The sequence below is a fragment of the Mobula birostris genome, unplaced genomic scaffold (assembly GCF_030028105.1).
Source record: "Mobula birostris isolate sMobBir1 unplaced genomic scaffold, sMobBir1.hap1 scaffold_1036, whole genome shotgun sequence".
NCBI lineage: Eukaryota > Metazoa > Chordata > Chondrichthyes > Myliobatiformes > Myliobatidae > Mobula > Mobula birostris.
The window spans coordinates 24,505-31,957 of NW_027274077.1; the positions used below are offsets into that span (position 1 = coordinate 24,505).

The window sequence follows — 7,453 nt, forward strand, 5'->3', positions numbered from 1 at the left end:
CAAGAGGGAGGTCCTATCAAGGGATTTTACATCGATTTTGGAGTAATTTAAAAGGGGTGCAACATCGAGGGCTGAAGGGCCTGTATTCTATGTATTCCTTTGAGTTCAGAAGGAGGAGGGTGAAGCTGCACCCTCACTAACATGCTGGTAGAGAGAGTTTTATTTGGGTTTTCTTTAGCGTTGGAAATGGTTACATCCGGACACGCGGGACAGAAGCAAGGTCGCATTGTATATTCCACGGACCAGCAAATACCGGCCGGCTTAGCGAGCAGAGCGGTGGATACCCCTGCTGAAATCCGGAGGAAAACACGCAGAGGGGGATCACAAAGCCGAGGAAAGAGGACCGGGTCGAGACAACAGAGACCTTTGGAGAAGAGGAGTTCGGTGGGTAATACCGTTCCGGCTGACCGGAAGTGCACTGACAGCAGTAAGCGTAAAGGAGTTGGGTGCTTTCTGACCTGGTGAACAACAGATGGTGCAATCCAGGTCATATTATGATCGAGGAACGTGTTTGCAGACTGGATATTGAACTTTTTACTGTTGGACTTCAGCCACATTCCACCGTGATACAACACTTGGCGGCACGGGAGGTCGTTCCTGCCTGTGGCCATCGAACGTGCAGCTCCTCCTGTGGAGGGTCAGACACCCTGAGCCAACAGACTGGTCCTGGACTTATTTTCCATCTGGCATAGTTTGCATTTTGCTGTTTGATTGTTGGGGTTTTTTGTATTGCTATATTTACGCTCTATTCTTGGTCGGTGCGGCTGTAACTAAACCAAATTTCCCTCAGGATTAATAAAGTATATCTATCTATCTGTCTATCTATCTATAAGATGGGGAAGATGCTCATTGGGGAAAGTCAGCAGCAACCAAGATCATGGCGCCGTCAAAGGCTCTGCTGCTGAGGAGAGAAGGAGAAAGAGTGGCGGATTTATTGTGGTAGAGAATCCCATGGTAAGGGGAATAGACAGGAGCTTCTGTGGCCGCAGACGAGACCCCCTGCTGGTCTGTTGCCTCCCAGATGCAAGAGTCAGGAATGTCTCAGAGCGGCTGCAGGCCATTCTGAAAGGGGAGGGTAAACTGCCAGTTATCTTGGTGCATGTAGGTTCCAAAGAAAAGGAGGAAAAAGTGGGAAGATGTCCTCCAACACCGGGAGCTCAGAGATAAAATAAATAGGAGCTCAAAGGTAAAATCTCAATAACCCGTACCCAAGCCACATGCTGGTCAAAGTAGGAACAGCAGCATAGTACGGTCACACAAGAGGAATTCTGCCGATGCTGGAAATTCAAGCAACACACATCAAAGTTGCTGGTGAACGCAGCAGGCCAGGCAGCATCTCTAGGAAGAGGTACAGTCGACGTTTCGGGCCGAGACCCTTCGTCAGGACTAACTGAAGGAAGAGCTAGTAAGAGATTTGAAAGTGGGAGGGGGAGGGGGAGATCCAAAATGATAGGAGAAGACAGGAGGGGGAGGGATGGAGCCAAGAGCTGGACAGATGATTGGCAAAAGGGATATGAAGAGGTCATGGGACAGGAGGCCTGGGGAGAAAGAAAAGGGGGGGGACCCAGAGGATGGGCAAGGGGTATAGTCAGAGGGACAGAGGGAGTAAAAGGAGAGAGAGAGAGAAAGAATGTGTGTATATAAATAAATAACGGATGGGGTACGAGGGGGAGGTGGGGCATTAGCGGAAGTTAGAGAAGTCAATGTTCATGCCATCAGGTTGGAGGCTACCCAGACGGAATATAAAGTGTTGTTCCTCCAACCTGAGTGTGGCTTCATCTTTACAGTAGAGGAGGCCGTGGATAGACATGTCAGAATGGGAATGGGATGTGGAATTAAAATGTGTGGCCACTGGGAGATCCTGCTTTCTCTGGCGGACAGAGCATAGGTGTTCAGCGAAACGGTCTCCCAGTCTGCGTTGGATCTCGCCAATATATAGAAGGCCACATCGGGAGCACCGGACACAGTATATCACCCCAGCCGACTCACAGGTGAAGTGTCGCCTCACCTGGAAGGACTGTCTGGGGCCCTGAATGGTGGTAAGGGAGGAAGTGTACAGGCATGTGTAGCACTTGTTTCGCTTACAAGGATAAGTGTCAGGAGGGAGATCGGTGGGGAGGGATGGGGGGGACGAATGGACAAGGGAGTCGCGTAGTGAGCGATCCCTGCGGAAAGCAGAGAGAGGGGAGGAAGGAAAGATGTGCTTAGTGGTGGGATCCCGTTGGAGGTGGCGGAAGTTATGGAGAATAATATGTTGGACATAGTGCATAGAGTGGTATTGACCCTTTGTGCCAAACTTTTAACCCCCTGTAACATCAATAACACTTCAATCACACAGACAGCTCTCCATTGTTTCGGATGAATGTGAGGCTTCAGCCGCGGTTTCAGATTTCTGGAGGATTGGAACTGGTTGTGGGGGAGAGGGGACCAGTACAAACTGGACAGTCTACACCTGGACAGGATGGCGATCAGTGTCGGGCTGGGGGAATTGTTTGTGAGTGCTGTTAGGGATGGTTTACACTAATATGGCGGGGTGGGACTCCAGGCAGAAACCGAAGCCCAAGTCAGAAAAGGTCAGAGAGGAATACAGTAAAGTCTCATGTACAGCTTACTAAGTTCTAAAAGGACACCGAGTGCTAGGGCGCTTATCTGAGTGTCTGTAGTACTGTATTCGAAACAAGCTGAGTACGATTCAGTGGTTATTACAGAAACATGGCCACAGGGTGGAGATGGCTGACAATTAAATATCAGGTTACAGAGGAGGGAGGAGCTGAGGTAGCACTTTTAATTCAGGGCGGCAGTGAGAGGTGATGCAAGATCTAAAGAACAGAACGCTGAGTCTACCTGTGTGGAGATTAGGAACAGTAAAGGGGGAAGTCACCGCTGGAATTAGTACAGGCCACCAAATAATAACATGGCAGTGACATGGGCAATAAACCAAGAAATATCTGATGCATGTGCGAGTAGATTGGCATTTGTCAAGGAAAATTTAAGACCAGAAGAGACAGGTAGTGAATCAGGCCATTTGGCCCATCAAGTCTGCTCCACCATTCCATCAAGGCTGATTTATCATTCCTTTCAACGCTATTTCCTGCCTTCTCTCCATAACTTTTGATGCCTTGACTAATCAAGAATCTGTCAGCCTCTGCTTTAAATATACCCAATGACTTGGCCTCCCTCTGCAGCCGCCCGTGGCGATGAATTCCACAGATTCACCATCTGGCTAAATAAATTATGAACTCATCTCTGTTCAAAATGGATGTCCCTCAATTCTGAGGCTGTGCCCTCTGGTCCTAGACTCACCCACTCTATCTAGGCGTTTCAATATTTGATAGGTTTCAATGAGATCCTCCCTTCCACACGCCATTCTTCTGAACTCCAGTGAGTCCAGGCCCAGAGCCATCAAACGCGCCGCATACGTTAACCCTTTCATTGCTGGGATAATTCTCGCGCACCTCCTCTGCACAAAGCACAACTTGCACATAGATTTGTTGAATCGAGTTGGTCGAGACAGTCTTTGGGAGGACTTTTTGGAATGTATCCACAATAGCTTCCTTGAATAGTTCGTGTGCCTACGAGGGAAAATGGCACCTTCGAGCTGGGGTCCTGTGCAGTGAGACAGGTAAAATTAACGATCAGGATACTCTTGGAAAGACTGGTCACAGTATGGTTGAATTTCACGTCATCTATCCAAATATTCCCTCTTTATTTTCACAGCTGCGCAGAACAACCATTGTTCCGAGCAGGAAATTTTACACAGCCCATAAAATGTGCGGCTCTTTTATTTTGTAATATGCATACTATGAGTATTTAGAATGTTGTGAACATTTTCTAGCTGTGTCCAATGCCAGCTGCGCGGTAACAAAGGCTGTGTGTGTAGAAGTATTTCAGTTGGTGTGCGGCCGCGCAGCCACGCAGTTGACCGGGAATGGAGTGAATGGAGGATGCGGCAGTTCAATCCTGCTGCAACTGTACAGGCACCGGCGACGCCGCACCTGGAGTACAGTAGTATGTGCAGTTCCCGTCTCCTTACTCGAGGAAAGGTATACTGGCTTCGGAGGGGGTTCATCAGGTTGATTCCGAATATGAGGGGGTTAACTTATGACTAAAATTCATTAGAATAATACAATATCCTGTGGAAACATAAAGGTATCATATATATATGTATATTAGTGTGGGTCTACGTACAAGAGCCCGGATAGCTCAGTCGGTAGAGCATCAGACTTTTAATCTGAGGGTCCAGGGTTCAAGTCCCTGTTCGGGCGCTGCATTTTTGGGCGCAGTAAATGCACAGTACTTTAGTAGTTTAATTGCAGCTCGGTGGCGTGAGCTTGGAGTTCAATCCGCTGCGTTCCCGTCCTGTCCTCCACGTGGAATGAGTGAGGTTTCCCCGGGAGTTTAAAGCAGCAGACGAATTAGCCGTTGTAAATGTTCATGTGATTAGATTCGGAGTTTCTGGGGCGGTATCGCTAAACAAACATGTTTATTTACCTCATTGATTAAAATTAAGAAAGGAGTAGATAAGATAGAGGCAGGAAAACTGTTTCTTCTTTCCGGCGAAAGCTGCGACTAGAACGGGAGGACAGAGCCTCAAGATTCAGGGAACAGATTTAGGATGGAGATGAGGGGAAACTGCTTTCCCCAGTGAGTGGCGAATCTGTGGAATTCTCTGCCCAGGGAAGGAGTAGAGGGTGCCTCATTAAATATATTTAAGATGTTTTTGTATAGCAGGGGAAATAAGGTGTTACGGGGGGAAACGCGGGGCCAGATCAGCCGTGATCTTATCGAACGGCGGAACCGGCTCATCGGGCTGATTGGCCGGCCCCGTTTCTATTCCGTATGGCCTTTTTCTGACCTAGCAGACTTGACTGGGTAGTTGTAGAGATGTTTCCACCCGCGGGAGAGTCGCGGACTAGGAGCAAAGTAAAGAGCGCTTCATCCGAAACTGGCGTGTGTAGAAATGTCTCTGTATGTGCTGAATCTCTTTTCCCCGGTGTGGGGGCGTGGGGGGAGAGAGGCCGGGTTATTAGAGATATTTAAGGTGGAGACAGACAAAAATATTTGAAAGATCGAGTGATCCGAGGGGTGAGGGGAAAGTGGCGAAGAAGCGGAGATGAGGCTACCGCAGACCCGTCCCGATTGTATTGAATGGCGGGGCAGGCTCGATGGGCCAACTGGCTTTCTGCCGCTGCTGCTGGGTTCTGTTTCGGATTGCTGTTCGACGTAGCTGGTCTAATTCGGTAGGATGTTAGATTTCTGTTACTTAATGGTAACGAGACAGACAAAACCGAGCGGTGGAACATTGGACAAAGTGGTGGTGGGGGTTAGGGGGTCGCGGAATAGGCTTCCTTACGCAGCCCCGTCCACAGAACGGCAGAGCACAGGATTCTGCCCGACCGAGGAAACCCGGAATTCATTGTTCCGGCGGACTGGGCGGGTGAGGTCTACAGGGAGATGCCACTGCCAAGAAGGGTTTCTGCAGCGCTCCGTGAACAGTGAAGGGCAGGACCACGCACAGAGGAAGAGTCGCGGTCACCCACTGTAATCAAGGAAGTCCCCAGTCTGTGGCGACTACTTGTACCACTGGACCCGGACTTCCGAGGCCGAGAGAGTGGAACCGCCCCCGTGTAATTGTCCACTTGGGGGAAAAACACTCTCCTGCACGGTATTCTTGGTGCAGTTTCCATAATCTCCCGGACGGTTTTTATATTTTATTGTGGATGTCCATGTCGCTGTCAACTCGGACTCAATAGCCACCTTCGAAAGCACCACAGCAGACCATAAGGTACAGGAGCAAATCGTGCCATTCGGCCCATCGAGTCTGCTCCGCCATTCCAACATGGCTGATTTAATATCCCTCTCAAACCCACTCTCCTGCCTTTTCCCTGGAACCTTGGCAGCACTTACTTATCAACCTTCGCTTTAAATACACCGAATGACTTTGTCTCCACAGCCATCTGTGGGCCTGTTCCTGTGCTGTGGTGGATCAGACGGGACGTTCTCCCGGGTGGCCGAGGCCGGGACGGTTTGATCAGCGCTCCGCTCCCCGTGATTCTGAGCTGTTTCCAGAGGCCTTGAGCACACAGGGGAACTTGCTTCCTTGTCTAAGCCCATCTCACGGGCCGCCGACAGCAGCTCCCCAGGGTCCTCTGCCCCAGGTTAGTTTACATACCACACAGGAGCAGAATTAGGCCATTCAGCCCATCGAGTCCGCTCTGCCATTCTGCTATGGCTGATTTACTATCCCCTCAACCTCATTCTGCTGTCTTCTCCCTGTAATCTTTAACGCCCTGACCACGAATCTATCAACCTCTTTTAAATATACTCAATGACTTGCTCCTGTACCTTACAGTCTGCAATAAATTCCACAGATTCACCACCCTCTGGATGAAAAAAATCCTCACCTGCGTTCTGTGGAGTCCCTCTATTCTGAGGCTGTGCCCTCTGGTCCTAGACTCTCCCACTATAGGAATCATCCTCTCCACATCCTCTATTGAGGCCTTTCGATATCCGATAGGTTTCAATGAGATCTCCCCATCACTCTTCTAAACTCCAGCGTGTTCGGGCCCAGAGCCTTCAAAGGATTCTCATGTGTTAACCCTTTCATTCCCGGGTTCATTCTCGTGAACGTCTGGACCCTCTCCAATGCTCCCATATCTTTTCTTAGATACGGAGCCGAAAACTGCTTTCAATGCTCCAAGTGCGGCCTGACCTTTGGAGCTCCAGCCTGTAGCTCTGGGTTTTTATGGGATGGGATTGCTAGCCCCAAGCCGTTCCCTCCTCCTTTCTCAGCCAGGTTTGGGCACGGAGTGAAAAAGGGAGGTTGTGGGTGTGGGTCAGTATGGACAAATTGGACCAAAGGGCCTCCTTCCCTTCCCAGGGAGTCGGCTGTTGGAATTTGTCTCAAAAGCTCCCAGAGTTTGGTGGAGAAGAGGGTGGTATTTGAGTGCTAGACAAAACAAATCCACTCCCAACTCTTCCTTCCTTCGCTAAACCAACTACAGTACATCAGTGCTGAGTGTGGATGAAGAGTCTTGACCCATAACATGGAATGACCACCCTCCAGACCCCCTCCGACACACACACACACACACACACACACACACACACACACACACACACACACACACACACACACACACGCAGGTGTTCCTCCCAGCGTCCTGTGTGGCTGGAAACAGGAATGCCGTGTATTTTCCAGTTGGGAGAATTAGGGATTGTCATTACTCGAAGGTTTAAAAACATAATAACGTGCTGGAGGAACTCAGCGAGTCAGGCGGTATACATTGATACAGCATAGAATCAGGCCATTCGGTCCAACTCTGCCCCGCCAATCAAAATGAACCTTCTATGCCAGTCCCACTTGCCTGGACTCGGCCCATATCCCTGGCACGGTGGGGCAGTTCGGTGGTGTGGCGGTTCGTGCAACCGCCTTGCAACACGGGCTCGATAC

General features: G+C 49.8%; 1 non-coding gene across 1 annotated transcript; it reads left to right on the forward strand.

The window, feature by feature from the left end:
- The first annotated feature begins 4,192 nt into the window (after positions 1-4,192).
- On the forward strand, positions 4,193-4,265 carry trnak-uuu (transfer RNA lysine (anticodon UUU)). Its single transcript has one exon. It is a non-coding gene; the product is annotated as a tRNA-Lys (tRNA).
- Positions 4,266-7,453: the final 3,188 nt, after the last annotated feature.